Source organism: Wyeomyia smithii, chromosome 1 (assembly GCF_029784165.1).
Source record: "Wyeomyia smithii strain HCP4-BCI-WySm-NY-G18 chromosome 1, ASM2978416v1, whole genome shotgun sequence".
Classification (NCBI taxonomy): domain Eukaryota; kingdom Metazoa; phylum Arthropoda; class Insecta; order Diptera; family Culicidae; genus Wyeomyia; species Wyeomyia smithii.
The window spans coordinates 24,688,734-24,707,764 of NC_073694.1; the positions used below are offsets into that span (position 1 = coordinate 24,688,734).

At 39.1% G+C, this 19,031-nt stretch overlaps 1 protein-coding gene across 1 annotated transcript in view; it reads right to left on the reverse strand.

Annotated features, from left to right (window-relative positions):
• Positions 1-5,958: 5,958 nt before the first annotated feature.
• Positions 5,959-19,031, reverse strand: part of LOC129717928 (BTB/POZ domain-containing protein KCTD16) — a 31,493-nt gene continuing 18,420 nt past the window's right edge. Inside the window, exon 2 of the mRNA XM_055668216.1 lies at positions 5,959-18,422. The gene's annotated coding sequence lies outside the window, so the exon portion shown is untranslated. The remainder of the gene's footprint in view (positions 18,423-19,031) is intronic.

Below are 19,031 nucleotides of genomic sequence, written 5' to 3' on the forward strand. Positions count from 1 at the left end.
TTATTGGAGCTGTAATATTGTAGAACCAGTTTTTCTTCTATCTACAAAGAAAAAAAAAACGTTAGATACTTGATTACATCGAAAATTTTGGTCACCCTAATTTTTGATAATTTTTCAATAAGCGCTTTATCATATGTAACAACTTTGTAGAAGCAAGTTTTTACCTTAAACATTGTTTTAGAGCTCTAGACCCAAATTTCCCCCTAAATTTGGTTTCTGGACCATTGTGCACTGTAGTGTAAAATAGAAAATTAACAAATTTAAAATCGAGAAAACACTTTTTATCTTTTTTGACGTTGAATAACGTCTAACTTGAATAGGGTGGCATTCCAAAAAAATCGAGAATGGAGTGAAACGACAGAATGAAAAATTTCAAACGCTTACTACCTTGTTACCACTAAACGGATTTGAGTCATTGATATCTCGTTGGATACTAAACGAATTACTCTAGTTAATGAAATCATTTTTACTAACATTTTTTCATAGTAATGTGGTTACAGTTCATAGCAAACTTAGTTATAATTCATCCAGCCGACATTAAAGCATACAAACGATTTGACTTTGTAAACGATATGTAGTTGTTGTTGTTGCTTTGTTTGCTCGAGTGAACAACGACACGCCCACAGGAAGTATAACTGTCATTAGTCTTAGATAAAAGTTAGTATGCAACAATCAAGTCTTCATTGATCGTCCGATCAATGTAGTAAAAGGATGCTTTGATGCACCACACGCATCGACCGGCGAAGCGTAAGTTTCTTTCTGGAGTAGCAGAAAGCGGGTGGTGGCAAATATTAGTCACTTATAAAAGCGCACGCCATATCATTGTGGCAAATTTTGATATTGATTGAACTCCTCTGAAAAAGGGCGTGAACAGAAATGCTTACAAAAACCGCAAAAAACGCATAAAAATGACTTTAGTTCATAACTTCATTTCCCGTGATAAAGTTTTGACCATCTGTTTAATTTATCAAGATATAAACAGAAGTATTTTTGCATTTGTAGTACTTATCAAAGTACTCAACCATGCATTTGTTAATGCCAAATGCGCGTTACTCAATGTCAGTCACGCGGTCGTGCCTTGGATACAACCTTCTGCTTTTTTTCTTGATTCGAACAATACAAACTCATGTCATGAAGATCTCAATTGGAAACCTTTTTTTCATGGCCTTTTCTTGTCCTGATTTGCTTTTTTACGCTATTTTGAGATCAATATAGATTCATTCCGAGAGGCCTTTCCGAACCCAATACGAAATAGTTCTGGGCTTTTCTTCTTGACCTTTCAAAAAGAAATTTTACGATTGTTTTCTCCTTGGTCTTTCGAAGCATTTTTCGTCATTCTGAGACCAATCTGGGATAGATTTGTCGACCTTATTTAGGAGTTTCTCGTCACTCTGAGCTGAATGAAGGATTATTTTCATCTCTGGTCTTTGAAAATGTACTTTGGCTATTCTTAAGTCAATCTGGAGCATTTTGTGTTATTTTAATTGTTGTTTGCCTGAGCTCATAGAATTGTTTTTTTTTGCATTCTGAGCTCAACGTTGGAACATTTTTTTTTATCCTCTCCCGATTTAAAAAAGGATTTTTCGAAAGGAGGTTTTCGTCGTGCTAAGCCCAATTTGAGATATTTATTTTTCAATATTCTAAACTCACTTTTTTACTATTTCAAACTTATCGCGAGATACTTTTTATATCTGGCATTTCACTTGATTTGGGATCTTTTTTTCTGGCCTCAAAACGGGGGTTTGAGCTCAATCTGGAATAATTTTCTATTTTTCTAAGCTCCATTTCTTTTTCGACAATTCATGGTCTTGAAAAGGGCTTATTCTGAGCTTAATTTACGATTATTTCCTCCTTCAGTCTTTTCCCAAATCAATTTAGTTCCTGGAATTAAAAAGGGGTTTTCCGTCATTTCACGGTGAAATATATTTCACTCTCACGCTCACTTCACTTTTTTAGACTTATTCCCGATTCCACCTCAAGTGAGGTGACAAAAAGTTAAAGGGTATGTGCTCGAGTGCACAAACGTAGGCTTGACGTGGGATTATTGTGGGTGTAAAGATTTAATTCTGCCATAGCCCTATGGCTATATAACACACACCATAGTACAAATACCATACACAACAATCCATGAACAAAAAAAAAACATATACACCTGTCATAAACCATAGCATACAAACTAATAGGAAAAATAATACACATACATTCACACACACACATTAACACACACACACACATTCACACACACACACGCATTCACACACACACACATTCACTCACACACGCACATACAAACACACACACACACACACACACACACACACTACTCACACGCAAATACAAACACGCGTTACCCACACACACGCTACTCTCACACACACACATTCACACACACACACACACACACACACACACGCTACTCACACACACACACACACGCTACTCACACACACACATACACACGCTACTCACACACACACATACACACGCTACTCACACACACATACACACGCTAACGCTACTCAGACACACACACTTGGTATACGACACACTATACCTACACAAATTACTATCGGCAGCATTCAAACGGCTTCCAAGTCTTCCAATGGTCCCTTCCAACGGCTTCCAATGGTTCCCAGTGCCGATCACGTCCAGTTTCGGGCTGTATTCCAACAACGATATCTGAATTAGATTATCACTGGTGGGGTCCAACTCAGATCAAAGGAAGCCGAACTGTTCGCTTTGACGGTCGACCAGGGAATTATCTCGTCGCTTACTTTGGGTGATGAATGCGATGCCAATTGGCTGGCATTGCTAGCCAATGACTGAATGCGTGAAATCATTTCGTCTACACACTTAAATAATATCACCGAGTACGGTAAAATGAATTACCAAGATTTCAACAGCTGAGATCTCGGTAAAAATCTCGGTAATACATCAAAATACCGAGATTCTGTAAAATCATCAATTGACAACTTGTCAAACTTCAACGAGATTCTCGGTAAGATTTTACCGGGACTCGGAAATTTCGACTGTCGAATTATTACGAAAATTTCGGTAAAAATTACTGAAGTACGCATTTTGCGATTTCTAAGATAAATTCAGGAAATGATGAAAACGATCAATTATCCGTATAATTTTATTAATTATTATGTCAAATTATTCAACTTATTACAGCATTTGTAGAAACAGGAGAGTTGTGTTGCTTCCTGGATATAAAACCACATCCATCACTGCAACTTCCATCCTGCGAAGCGAGTGAACCTACAAAATTGAGTAAGGAAAGAATTAATTGTTTTCTTTTAGTATTATGTTTTCAATAAACACAAACAAGATCTGAGACATAATATTGTATACTTACTCAACATTTTAGGTTAGTCTGAATATATTTCTCCAGAATGATGATTAACCGCGAAACCTGTTCTTTTTACATCCAAACTGAAACACGAACAAAACTGATAGTGAAGCTTTCGTTATTTTGACAGTTCTATTTTTCGGAATCTCGGTAAGAGCTTTTTTGCTTCAACGAAATCTCGGTTATTTGATGTCAAGCTTCCGATATTCGGTATTCTAGTTTACTGAACTCGGAAATTTGTTGTTTCACAGATTTTTTCGGCAAACAAATTTGCGGTATTCCGGTAAACACATTCGGTTTCCGATTTCTCAGTAATTTTGTTACAGAACAACGGTAAACGAAAATGTTTTCAAGTAATTCGGTATTTTACTTACCGAGAAAACATTATGCAGTTAAGTGTGTATGTTTTTGAAGTCTGCGTTAGGGAAATTTACCAATCGTATAAAAAATGTATGTGGATGTTCGACCTTCAAAATTTCCCGCAATTTTCACGGAGTGATGAGAAAATGGCAACTAAAATTATCATGTTATACAAATCTTGTATGTTTTAGCTTTCCAACGGTATATTAATTATCGGAATCGGAACAGTTGTTTGAGCGCTATTAGCATCTAAAATCTTCCATTCCGCCAACCAAAAACGTTACATGTTCAATCCAATTTTCCCAGAATGTACCTTAGTATAGTGAAGAAAGACGTAGTCCCACGTCAAAATCACCTCCGTGGGGTGAGATTGACAGTGAAGTGAAATTGAGAATAGGACAAGTGAAATGAGATTGTTTCCCAGCTCAAAAATCGCTAAGTCCCAGAAAGTCGTTTTTTTTCGTTTTTTTAGGATAACACCAGAACTTGACGTGTTCTGCATTTCTAAGACATTCGGCATCAAAAAAAAAATGTTTTTTTCGGTATCGAAAATTTCCTGAACTAGTTTGAATTTTTTTCATCGGGCAAAAAAATGAAAATTTGACCGCTTTAAGGCACGGATCAAATTCGGATTCGTTTCGTTACTGAAAAATAAATCCAATATTTACCATTGGATCACAAATCAATCAACTTTAAGACTTGTGGCATCTTCGTGGAATCATTTCACCGTTCAAATGGTCGTGAAATAATTCCACGCGAAACGTCGCTTTTTCCGTTCTCACTTCACTGATATGACACTCATAATAACCCAGATTCCACGAAAGATGTCACTTTGCGACGTTTTTCTCACTTACGTGAGTCCCGTAATAGGACTCGGCTTCAGAAATAAATCCTTCTCTATTCTGGGTTCAGCAGATGATTTTTTTTTTTTTTTTGAGATCATTTTTGAACCTTTTTCAGTCTTAAAAAGGGCTTTTCGTCATTCTGTATTCAATTTGGAGTCTATCTCCTTTGTAGCCTTTCCTGGTCTCAAAAAGGAGTATTTTCGTTATTCTAAACTCATTTCCATCACTTTTTTATGTTGATCGAGTGCAGCTTCAAGATTTCAGAAACAAAATACAAAGTTCCTTTTTGCGCTCAATTTACGTTTACACAAACTTTCTTCCACTTGTTACTTATCACCTTAAACCGAGTTTAAAAATCCACACAAAGTTAACCGCTCTTGCTGCATTGGCAGAGCAAACTTTAAAGCGAGCTTTAACATATGCTTTCGGCATACTCCAAATACGAAGCCACACAGGACCAGAACAAGAACGCTTTAATGACTCTTCATCCCGCCTCGGTCTGCACCCGGTCTGCATCGCATCGGCTCGGGAGCTCCAATCCAATCAATCATTTATGCTGACAGTCCTGTCCGGCGGTCCGGTATCGAACGGCTCGTTCGGCTTCTGTGTGCATCTGAACTTGGCAGCTAAACCGATCTGTTTCTCTCGGTGGTATATGCCTGAAGCATTTTTATTTTCTGCAACAGTTGATGCTTGTCACTTAGAGTAGGTCAGTTTTATCCCCGAAATTCTGCTCGAAATTGGAATGAAATTTTTTTCGTTTCAAATTCAAAAGGGGGAAGGTGTATCACATCATTAAACCCTTCAGTAGAAAGTTCGTGTTTCTGTTTCCTGAGCAGTATTCTGGGAAATGTTAACAAGTCCCACTACATCGATTTCCACTTGTAGTGACCCTCTCCCCGAAAAAAACCCCAACCGAACAAGAAAAAAATTCCCCCTGGACCCGGAGGGCATTGTTCCGAGTGATTCTGACTGCGACTGCGAGATTTCATCGATTCGCCCTTTTAATCCGCATCCAAACGAAAGGAAATGTTTCACCACTCGACCGAACGACCGACCGACCCCCGAAGGGTATGCAAGCATATGCACGAGCAGCTTTGCGAGATTGCGAATCTTCCATGGTGAACCGGGGTTTGTCGGTTGCTTTGATCATCCATCGGGTGAAGAAAAAAGAAAAGCCGAGCGAAGTTAAACAGTTCAAAGAACAAAATCTCGAGAATTTTGCATAGCAAGCGTCGCTTGCCCTCCAGCGGAAAATGATGGCACTGCTGCACTCTTTGCTTTTTCACCAATCGCAGCCTCAAGCAGAAGACAAGCGGAAGAAGTTAAATTATGACACCAGCAAAAGAGCAGGCTGTGATATTCCACCACTCACGAAAGGTTTTATTCTCTCTTTTCATCTTCTTCAGTTTTAATGGTATTAGCTTTATTCTCATTTTGTGTTCGCATGATTTGCTGCTGCTTGCTTCCCTTCACCGGGTGAAATTGTAATTAAAGTTTATTTTCATCATCACGTCGCATGAATTGCGTCCACATCCCGGCCACGCTACCGTGGCCCATCCTATCATTCGACTGATTTGCTTGCTTGTCAAAAGTTACATTGCCTAGATGAGTTTCTTTTTTTCTTGTTTTTTTTTTTCTTCTTCTAAGGTATCAGAATACTTTAAATATTTATGATTTTTTTTATTTGCTTCCGTGTCCTCGTACTTTTTCCCCCACCTAGTCGGTAGCTTAAAGATAGTTTGAATTTTTATCCAATATTCTCTATAGCTAAAATCGTCAGATAATATTTTCTTTTAATCTTGATTCATATGTTCGCTAGTTTTTAATATATATCATAATACCGTTCTGTTTTTTTTTCTTCGCTTGTGTGTGTGTCTGTATTTTCGGGTTTGCTTTTAATGGGATTCTTGTTTTTGTTTTAGTTTCACATTTAATTCTACTTCAGAACTCTCTCCGCTTATTCAAGAGTGTGAGTGTGTGTGTTTTTTAAGCTTATTAGGGATAAACTTTCTGCCTTCTAACGTTTTATATATATTGTTTTCCTGGTGGTACACGCTACTGCTTTCGTAGTTGTTTTTTTATATTATTCCTGTGGGGGTGTTTGGGTGAATGTAAACTTTGCTTACTGCTGCTAATCAATGTATGCAACGTTCGCCTCCCGTCTGCTGCTTCCAGGAAAAAGTTTTAATTACCATAGTTTTAAAACGAAGTTTTTTCTCTGTGCAAGTACACAGCACCTTGTTCTGCTCGTTCGACTTGTCTCTAACCTATCTTTTCTACTATTTACCGGCTGCAATTGTTTACTCATTTGGTTGTTGTTTTGCCAGGTTTATTTATCTGAACGTTTGTGTGTGTATCTAGGTATGTGTGTTTGCGTAATCAAATGTACTAAATTATCTTGCTTGGTTTTATTGCAGTTTGCTTCAACTTTACGCACCCAATCATCGCCCGCCCCGACTGCTTTGTTTATCGATTCAGTTTATCGAGCTTCCCGACGCCTGTCTGGCTACCTTTGATCATTTGCCGGCTTTCTCAGTACCCACGCGCTCACCCCTTCCTTACCACGACCTGTCGTTCCCGAAAAAAACCAGAAGAAATGATTTCTATCAATTGCAACCAAAGGTGGTAGAGAAAAAAAAGTTTCCTCTTCTCGTCAGTGAGAAATTACCCACCAGAGTCCGGACAGTCCGGTAATGTTTAGATTATTCATCGAGGTTATGTGTGCTAAGTTTGATTTATTTCTTCGCGTGTAGAGAAATGGTAGCCGATATTTTGGGGTACTGAATTACCCTTCCGTTTTTTTTTTTGCGCGCAGCTATCTATCTGTCAAATTTACCGCCGTCATTCGTAAAACGCACTCCGTGACACAGTGTGTATGAGGACACAAAAAACTTGTACACAACAATAACAATAACACATATCCGGAATGTTTTATTGGACATCTTTTATTCAGCACAATTTTGTGTGCTACTGCTGATGCTGGTTACCGAAGGACACTCCCAGCTGCCAGCAGCGGCAAGTTAGTGTTAATAAATAATTTTTATTGTTACGTGTTTGTAACACGCTTTGAAGCAAAGGGACGAGTAAGGGTAGTAAACCAGCCGAAATTTGAGCACGATTGCGAAATTTGGAGTAACTTTATCATTGCTCCACCACTTATTAGTTTCTATCATAAAATCATGAGATAAATCTCAGTAACTCTGAAGATCTCTTATATCAGAAACCAGCGCTGGTATGCCCCTCGTTGCGAAGTGTCACCCGATGCTGGTTTTGAGCATTATCTTAGTTGAGAATCTGTAGGCGGAAGCTGAAAATTATACTCTGTTTTTATTACCGGTTCCACTGCTTGTCGAATTCTTTGATAATCAAACTCATATATTTTTCTTGTGTGAGAAAACGCAGCACAGAATCAAAACATCCCAAAGTTTCGACATTATATACTTCAAAAGAAGATTTCAATTAGCTGATTTTTCCTCTAAGAAAAGTTCTTTATCAGCTGACTTTGTGCTTCCTCCATTTGAGGAGCATATCCTCACCAATTTTGATGTTTTTCCGTTATCATACCCCACCTGATAGCTGATTTCTATTAGTTTGACATTTTAATTGTGGAATAAATGGTATCGGAAGTCCATTCCAGGTGAAAATAATCTCAGAGCAGAAACAGACAATTTTTGTTTTATGTTTTAAACGTACTAGAAATACGTGATGGAACAATTTAGAAATGACTGCCATAAACCGAGGGGCAGGACAGCAAAAACGCGACAATCATCAGCAAGCTTGTGTTGTTCAGATAGAGTTCTTTCTAGATTTCGATGAATCTTTCTATAGTTATGAACTTCAAAACGGGAATGAGTCTGAGTTACTCTCTGTGAAACTGTTCCACCAGAGTGCAGAACGGCTGTCTTGTCCCTTGACACAACCCTTTTGGAACATTTTTCGCTTTTCTAATCTTAATTTGGAGTAATTTTCGTGGCATTTCGAGCTTGATTCGGGTTAATTTTTTTTCACCATTCCGAACTCATTTTAGATGTTCAGTTAATTTTTTTACTGTTTTCTGGCCTATGCAAGCTTTGCTTTGCTCAATTCGAGGTTATTGGTTTTCTTGGCTTCTCCCCTTTAAATACTTTCTGCCATTCTTTGCTCATTTCGAGATCATTTTCTGTTGACTCTTTTGCATCCTCGCAAGTCTGCTCCTGATTCTGAGCGCAATTTAGAGCCTTTCTCCAGACTTTTCATCTCTTCAGAAGCTGTTTTCATCGTCTTATGTGACCGTTGCTGGAATGTTTAGGCGTTTTTCGCCATTTTGACTCAAATTGTGCTGGTTTCTATAACCCTTTGTTGCCTTCAGAAGCGTATTTTCACCAGTCTCGACTCATCATTTGTTGGCCCTTATTTTGATCTCTCGTTTGGGAATCTTTTTCTTTTTGAAGCAGGACTATGTCTTACTTTCAAGGTTATTTGAAATGTGAAAAGTTAATTGAAACTGTAACCTCATTCAACGCATAATATTTTACTATCACTGCACAGTGCTTCATTTACTCTCCAAATACTGATTTTATTGACATACTTTCTTCAGAAGATATTTATTATATTAAAAGCCTCATTGAATGACAGAAAATTTTCGTTAGGAAATCTACCGCTAGTGGCGCTACAAAATCTAACTTTTAAGTCTTGCACTTTAGAGAAATGATTATGATAACTTTGCCGAAGAAATTTTTCTTCTAACTCCATTTATTTTGGAGATATAACATTTTAATTTAGACTAGCTCTTGAATTGTTACTTTTTGTAAATTTCTAAAAAAACTGTAGCTTTTAGGAAGCAACAATGTTCGGCATATAGTTGTATACCATCGAAACACACAACTTTGTAGAAGAGACAAAAAAGATAGCTTCTACGAAGGCCGAGTTATTGCCAAAATATGTAAAATAAGTATCATTTTTTATGCATCCCCAGATTACAGCTCGACAAAAACTAGCAGACGAAACCTGCATATAATAGATTATTATTTATTATTACTCGACTCGATTATTACTCGACGAAATTTATAGAGATATTCGTCCCTTCCAGTATCTTTATTGTCTTATATTGTTTTTAAATTGCATATTTTTTACATTTTTCGGCAACTAGATAGCCTGTGTTGAAGCTATTTTTACTGTGCCTTCTACCAAGTGTGTGTTTTGATGATATACAAATATATCCTGTCCATTGTTGCTTTCTAAATGCTACAGTTTTTTTGACACATAAAAAACCTAATTTCTAAAACTAGCCCTACATAAAACATTATATCTCCGAAACCAGAAGAGTTGGAAGAAAAATGTCTCCGGCAGAGTTGGAGTTTTTTTGTGACGACACTATCTACAACTTTGGTAAAGGCACCAATTGTCAAAGTGCAAGACTGAAAAGTTAGATTTTACAGCGCCACTTGCGGCGGAGTTATGATCTAAGTTTATTTTCATTCTTTGAGGCTTTTTAAATACTAAATTTTTTCTGAATATAAAACCAGTATTTGGATAGTAAATGAAAAAAGTTCACGATTTTTAGCTCTCTTACCACTGTGCACTAAACAAATTGTGGAGGCTGCCCTTCTTCCGATATATTTTTGCAAAGCCAAGTAGTGAAAAGTTGAGTTGAAAATCACTGTTTTTAGTCTTGTTTTGCAATTCCAATCACAAGCTCGTTTCCCAATTCGCTTGTTTTCCTATTGGCTTACTACAAACAGAGAACGGGCGAAAATCAATCACTCGCCTGCTTTCAAATTATAGCATTCTGTTAGCTTCGATACTTGGCTGATGACTTAATATGAACAATGAATATCTCATCTACTGTCGGTAGCGCAGAGGCGTAACCCTCTCAACCACTCAACCAAATATGTAAGCGACAGTTCGGTGTTGCATCAGCGGTTACGAATAACAAATTTTCGCAGCCCTACTAACATCAGTTATACTTTCTGTTCCCGAGCGTCTGTTTATTTTGGAGTTGCGGCTCAAACAGCATCTGACTGGTATCCAGCGACTAAATACAAAATGCTCTCTCCCGGAAGCTACACCAGATAACCTCCTACTGTCACCGAAACCTTTGAATTGTTTCAGTAACCAACAGAGAAAGATTACAGACTAATTTTACTGCAAGGACTTCAAACGCGAGACAAAGAACAAGATTTGGAACTTGGAATGAACTATCGTTAGGTCAGCAGGAAACGCTGGCACAACTTGCCAGCGAGACCCGACGCATTAAGCAAAGTCCGTTGGTCAAACTTCGGAGAACACGAGCTGCCATCGGGCCAAATACTCTTGTACTCTGGTATACGAGGAGAAAATGATCTCCGTCACCATGGAGTCGGCTTCCCGCCTGTTAAGTAAGCCCCTATCAATGAGAGGATAATCGTGGCCAGATTCAGAACACGGGTTTGAAACCTAACCATGAACAGAAGAACGAGAACTTTTATAGTCAACCGGATGCCATCGGGAATAGGGTTCCAGAAAGCGACATCCAGATCTACACTGGCGACTTCAATGCGAAGGTCGGCGAAGGACGATGGAGCCTTCTTAATGTCTGAAATAAACGTTGCGCCGACATCGCATCTTATCATCATCTTCTGATTGGCGAGGTCCGACTTCGCATCGCGCAGATTCAGCGCCGGAAGGAGAGGCTCGGACGGCGACATAACAGACTAGATCTAACTGTGAAGAGGTCGTTCGTTGGCGAACTAGAGATCAGAGGAGGGGATATTCTGAACGCCCTTATCGAGAGTACCTAGAATAGCCTGGGCCAGCTGCGCATCCAGAGGAAAAGGTGGATCACAGATGGAACCTGATGGAAGCTAGAGGAACGGATAAAAGCAAAAGCCACGATGGAGCGGGCGAAAACCCGAAGAGCCAAGAACAAAGCCCGGCAAAAATACCCGGCTCTGAAGAGAAAAGTTGAATGCTCTTGTAGATTGGACAAACGAGCGTGGGCCTGAGAGTTACTTACCGACCACCACTGATCATTTGAAATACTAGTTCGAGCACTTCGAACAAATTCTTCATGTTTCGACAGTCGACCAGCCGTCAGTATCTCGTCGGGATTCGCAGAGGGTGCGACGTCAACTCCGAGGCCCCTTCACTGCAGAAGATCGACGCATGAAATCCAACAAAGCTCACGAGGTCAACCGCATATCAACAGAGATGTTTCAGGCCAACCCTGTACTAGCCGCAAGAATGCACGGGGGATTTGACTGTATGTAACGATTGGCGAGGTATCATTTTAATGTGCACTGTTCTCAAAGCCCTGTACAAAATTACCCTAGCTGGAAACAAGAGAAGATCGACGCGACTCTCCGACGGCAGCAGGAAGGATTCCGTGCCGAACGATCCTGTGTGGAAAATATTGTCACGCTCCGCGTTACCCTGGAGCAGGTCAATGAATTCCAAGATTCCGTAGCTTTGGTATTCATAGACTACGAAAAAGCTTTCGATCAACTTAACCACGAAAATCTGTGGGGCGCCTTGAGACGCAAAGGAGTCCTCCTTCGAGGCTTTCTCATACAGAGTTCTACAAAACGGGCCTTGTTCGACTCTATTGGAGACAAAGTTGTATATTATCACCGCTACTGTTCCTTATTGTTATCAACGAGATCAGGGTGAGTGCAATTGATCGCTTTCCGAACCGTGGACACCTCAGCGACACCGATTTGGCTGTTGACGTTGCAATATTAACACAACGGCGCTGTGATATGTTGAGTAATATCAACGTCAACACCAGATCGTTGAATGTGATCATTGACAATCCTTCCAACTTCACTGTAACAGGGCAATTAGAGGAGAAAACCGAAAGCTTCCAATATCGCAGCAGCCTGAAAGCGTCAGACGGCGGTACGAAGAAATGGGTTCAAGGATCAAAAAGACTAGGGTAGCTTTTAAGAGTCTACGAAACATATGGAGATCGAACAATTCTATTTCATGATTATGACTAACTATTTCCAAGTATGCAACGCAACTTCATTACGGTAAATCAGGAGGTATGTGAAGCCTCGCGAAGTGGTATCGTTGTATTGATCTTGAAGGAGTAAAACGAAAAGAGACTAATGATATAATGCACCGCAAAATTATACGGCATTTAAACGAAACAAATATTACGGAAACCACTCTAGCCACAATGTACAATGTTTCTATTTACGATTAAGAGCGATAATTCACAGTTTCTTTACTTAAAACTCATTAGTTCGAAGTCGAAGGTTGAAATCGAAAGCTGACTATCGAGATTTACTAGTTTACCAAGTCAAAATCGGAGCCCACAAATAAATAGTCATTTCACAGTCCGGAAACTGAAGTCCAAAGCTAACAAAACCGACAGCTAACAGCTGTCAGTCCGAAGCCGGCTGCAGATTAATGTTCTACTTGGTATGTTAGCTTTAGGACACTTAACAAAAAATTTTTATTGTGATTTCGAATTTTGTCCTCCGCCTTTTGATCCTTGTTTGTCGACTTTCGACTGTCAACTTCCAACAGTCGACTTTTTTCTGCCGACTCTATTGATTTTCAGACAAACGATTACAAAAATCCGATTTGAAACTGTCGATTTTCGACCGCCCTAGACTCTCGAGGCTTAAATTTCGGCATTGACTGAAGACTATCGGTTTTAGACTGTGGGCATTGCCACTTTTGACAGGCAATTTCCTTACACCGACTTACAGTGATTCTCGATCAACAACAATAGAGCTTCGACACTCTTATTTCGACCTAAATAACTTTTGATATTTAACAATAATCTTTAATTTGTTGTAAAGCCGACTTTGAGTTTTCGACTTTCAAATTTTGATTTTAAACTTTTAACGAGTTTTACCCTTAGGCTTTCGATCTTCAACATGGTAATAGCACAGACTAACAGACATAACACGTTGAACAATTTTTCAATAAAATCATCGTTTGGATGATTCCAGTACTTTACGTTAGAAACACTAGCACCATCTACTGTCGTGTTAGCGCTGCGTCATGTATTTCGACATCAGCACCAGCGTTACTGCATGTGTCAAATGAAGAACTACAAAATTTGTATGAGATTGCATGACAGCGCCCCAGACGACGTTTTCGCGCGATGACTGTTATTCGATTGAAAATTTGAAATGAACGTTTTTCTTGTGGCGATGGAGCTTGGTTCCAGTGTTACGTCTGTTACTCTATGGTAATAGGATAAATTTACTAATAGGATTGAAAACCGATTGTATAAGGTAAATCGGTATTGTGGCTTTTTCCATACAGTTTTGAGGTTGGGTTTCTTTTCACTTTACGATTTAATGCGAAAAATCTCACCTTCCACTGAATAGACAGCGCCAGAAATTGTTACTCTAGCCATGCGCTGGCGGTACAAACAATCGATCAAAGTTCCACACACGAAGACATGAAGACATAATGGCCTTCTCATAACCAACGGTTTTAATTCTAGAGTTGAAACCTGACAGCCAAAGTCGAAATAGTTATATCAATCCGAAATCAGAACCAGGATACCAATTGTGAAGACATGTCTTTATTTGGAACACATTTGAGCTCGAGTGAAGACATCTGATGTTGTGAAGACTTCTCGAAGACATTACAATAAGTTGCGACTTTGAGTGAAAAATCAGGAGGATTTTCTATGGGGATGACGGTCGACGTTCAACTGTATCCCCATTCAAATTTCACCCGCTTTTCCCAGATTTAGAAGGAGATGACTTCGTAGACCGCTTATCGCACAGACGCTTATGGAAATGTAACAAGACAAATAGTCGATTTTTCTGTAACTGTAACTGAACTCAATTCAATTGAATCAGTCAATTAATTAGTACATTCACTAGTGAATAGCTGACTACATCTGTAGATTTGTGAACTAGTCGAATGGTTTGCTGCACCCGTTTCAGTGTCAATCAGAATTTCGATTTTAGATTGTTTGACGATAATTTTTATCATAAAACTGTTTTACTTTTCGATATAGTCTTCATCTAAAGTCCTCTAAGAGTGACGAACGGCTCATATTGAAGTTACTATGGTTAAATAAACAGAGCCCTCTAACATTTCGTGTCAAGTCCTTCAAAATATTCGTTCGTTTCAAATTTCATCTCTTTATTCGAATGGAATCGCTTGTCATAGACCCACATTTTTGAATGAGAAAACAGGAAATAATCGCTCAGAGCCAAATCTGGGGAACAGGTTTGTAGTGCAATTCCTTCAAATAATCAACCGTATCGCGATCAAAATTAGCGCGAGTATTGTCTTGGTAAAAGAGCAATGTACAATAATATTGTTTATGGATTATATTGCCATGCTGAAAGTCGGCGATTTTCAATAAATACCGGATGATTGACTGCCAGTTGTACTCAGGAGTGTAGTGGTTGATCCATGTTTCGTCTATTGTAACGAACCGCTGCAAAAATTCTTTCTAATTACGCGTTACCAATGTTAGATTTTCAGTTGAAAGTTTGACACGTGAGCCTTTTTGAACAATTGTTAAGAAACGCGGCATCCATTGCACACACAGCTTCATGTGGAAATATCATGATTCATATGATCAGTGTGTTCCTTTGAATTGCCTGTGGTGCCTTAACTAGCTGCGGACTATTTCGCACGATTTCGCGATTTTTTTTTGTTTCCCTACCAAACTATCTTTTGGTTGAATTAGCAGGAACCCGTAGCACTTAACCAGCCATTCCTTCGTTTGTTTTTTGCTCAGAAAGCAATGCTGAGAACGGGTTTAAAACATATCAGTATTCCAGTTGAGGTTGATAAAATCAAACGCTTGTCTGAAAACTTGTTGCTATTCTTCACTCAATTTGAGATGATTTGCTGTTGACTCTATTGGATCCGTGGAAGTCAGTCTCGGATTCTGAACACAATTAAGAACCTTCTTACAGGCTTTTCTTCTCTTTAGAAGCATTTTTCATTTTTTATGTTGCCGTTGATGGAGTCTGGAAGCGTTTTTTCGCCAACTGGAATGAAATTGTCATGATTTTTATAGCATTTCTAGCACTCAGATGCGTTCTGTCGTCATTCTGAACTCATTTATTTTCTTTCCTGGCCCTAATCAGCGTTTTCCGCTGTTTTGAACTCATTTCAGGATTATTTTCATTTTGATATAGAACTTCGTCTTATTTCATGTGAAAAGTGTACCCTTTTCCAATGCACTGAACGCATTTTGATCTGCCATTACGAAAATATACCTTTCGACATTGGTGGTTACTACCACTGAACGTTTGACCACCACTGTCTTGATCGAAAAGCATACTTTTTGACAGTGGCAAATTAGTGAAAAGTTAAATTGAAATCACTATGTTCAGGCACTATTTCTTATACTTTTCGGTCCGCTATTCTGAATAGGATCAGTTGCTTGTTTTATTTTTTGGTTCTTCGCCATTTTGAGCACAATTTGACATTTCAGAAACACATATGTATGACTATGGGGTATGTGTATAAAAGCTCTGTCTTAACGGGGCAATCAATCGACTTTACTTGGATTATACTGTCCTTGATTAAATCGGTAAATTTTTTTGTGCATTCATCAGAGAACAGCCGACTCGTTTTGTAGATTTATGTTTCTGTTTCCATTTTTCTAATGTGTGAAGATACCTTTTCGTGGAGAGTTATCAGGCATGCCTGAATAATAGTCACGAAACTGTCAAAAATCGGCTGTCAATCTGAAACTGACTTCAGATTCTTTTTAGAATCTCGGTGCCAAAATTTCAAGTATTGAATTTCAGTTTCGTCTTCCAACTGTCGACTTTGAGCCGACGACTTTCGATTACCGGCGTTCGATTTTCACAACTTTACGGTACAATTTGACAGATATGACGGCAGGCGTCAATCCAGAGTTTATATTCGAGCATTCAAATGGGAATTGCCCATGCCCATACTTGATAGTCCATTTTTGTTAGTCAAAAGTCAGCAATGACATTCTTATTAGGAGAATGTTGAATATTTACAACAAACTGAAGCCTATCGTAAGTAAAACCATTGTCTGCCGCGTGATGAACCTTACCACCATTGCAATACAATTTGTCTGGCAGTTTTCATTCCCGTCAACCAAGACAAATTAAATCGTACGACTGACTGTTGCACATATCTATACGCTATAGCGTCTGTCAATGACTTTCCCTTCTTTATCGACACATTTCGCAGCAGGCGAGGCATCAATAACGATAAGTTATTGACACGATTTCTCTTTCTTTTTTTCTTTTCAAACCACCATTCTTTCAAGTGTTTTCACTCGATAGCAGATGGTCTCATTCCACCGCGACAGAAAAAAAACACCTTTAGCTTTTCCCAACTCACCCAAAACGTAAAGGTTCATAAAACCCTAAAATTCTCCGAGCATACCATAACCAACCCTCCAACGGCCATCAACCCCCCTTGCCCGACCAACAACCAACAATGAAAATGGGGGGCGGGCAGGAGTTAAATACCTTCGCCACCCTATTCGTCTGCATCGCAACATATGAGGATCGGGACCACATTCCATTCCCCAGCAGGAGGGCTCTCCGGTATGCGACTGTGAAATGCGTCTAACCCGAGGTGAGTTGGGGTACACACCCCCACACACACTGGAATGAGACAACATTGGAGAAGAAAAAAAAGGAGGCAGCTTTCTATCTCTTGTTCGCAGGATTAACAGGTGACAGTTCCCTCCCAAGATGACGGCGGTGGAGCAGCGCGTTCTTTTTTTTCTCGTTTGTGTTGCTTCTGCTGGGGCTCGTGCCGAAGAAGAGGAAACTTGGCATGGCTACTACGATTTTTCTTTTCGCTTCTGTTTTGCTCGGCGGGTGAAACAGAAAAGGGATTTACCGTCAGTGTGATAGATTCTGCGTTTTATTTATTTTTTTCTTTCTATTCCCGGACGTGCGATGGACTAGGGAAGGTGCGTCGTGCAGGTGAAAGTTTGCTTTTAGCGCCCTAATTGTTATTTACGGTTTGTTACAGAGGGAGAGAGTGTTTTTTTTTTCGCTTTATATGGTACCTGTTTGGCATATACGAGTAAGTATAAACATCTTTCTTTTTTTTTTGGTTCGGAATCTCAGAATCTACGCTTTTTTTCTTCGGTGCAATTTTATGCGAGCACATCAAAACCGGATTTTCCATCAGGAAACGTCGATCGCAATCGAGATTTTTGGTCGTTCGCAGCTTCGTTTAACGGTTTGATTTATGACGCAGTAAAACGTGGAGATTTCTTTCCACCGTTTTTTTTTTTTTTGCTTCTTTTTGAGACCGTGCGAGATTCTGAGGGGCCTAATTTTCTGCGCTGATTTTCTCAACAGTAAATTCTCTAAAGAATCAAAGTCGACTATAAGAGAAAGGGGGGAGTCGAATAATAGACAACAATATAAATATTTATAGTAGTTCCTAAATATTGTGGAAGTTACAGTGAATACCCGTTTGTATCGCACGCTCTGCTCGAATTCTCTCTAAAACACTATTTTTCTTCGATAATTTCTTTTTTCCAAGTCTGATCTCTGGGCAACCTAAACCTGATCTTCGACTTCAACTGATCGCCGCCTGCTTTGACAATATTAAACTAAGTTCGGTGGGTAACTCGATGATTGAAAAAAACTGTTTTTTTGCTTCCTCGCTTGAAAACAACTGATTGTACACGAACAGGAAAGAGTTTTTTTTCTTGGTTGTTGTTGTTGTTGTTTTGGTTCTTGCTTACTGTTTTTTGTCGCCGGAACTGAAAGCGCATCGATTTCGTCGTCGACAGTCACGTCACGCTTTTCCGCTCGAGCAATCGGTCCAATCACGGCACGCAACACTTCCAAGGGGCTGCAAAAGCAATTCGGCCGCCATTGGCGATGGCTTTCCACCCGGTTGGGGGAGCGAAAAACCTCCGATCGCTCCGGATTCTGTCGTTTGATTGTTCTGGCCTGACGGGAAAGAGAGGAAAGATTTCAATTAGTTCGCATGATTAAAGCTGTTTCATTTTATTTTGTGCGATCAGACCGAACCAAGCGCCATTTTTGATAAATTGAGTTTTTAACACCTGTGGATGTGAAAATTTATAATTTATCTTTCATGAAAAAAAGAAATCATTTGTAAAGTCCGTAATGATATTATAACAAAAATTCTCGGTAGCGACTTGCAGAAAACATATTGGCATAATAAATTTTAATTTTTTTTATATCAATACGATTAAACACTCATATGGAATTTGGTTTACTTCCTTGGAAATTTTAAGCTCTGCTGTGGGCAACTGACGAAACCTTTTTATTTTTTATTTGAAATGTCAAAAAAAGATGAAAAGTGCCAACACAATATAAAATAGACTTTTGAAAAGCGTTGAATGAAATTACACTGGTCGAAATAATCCCGCAGTTAGATTTATATCAACACAAAAAAGACAATGATCTCGTTCTCGTATCCTATGTTAGCAAATACCAAGCGTGTTGCACATTGCCGATGTGCGACTGGGAGAAAATTCGGTTCTGTTCTGCATTGTTAGCAGAACGTGCCAAACTTTTCTGTTTAAAATCGGA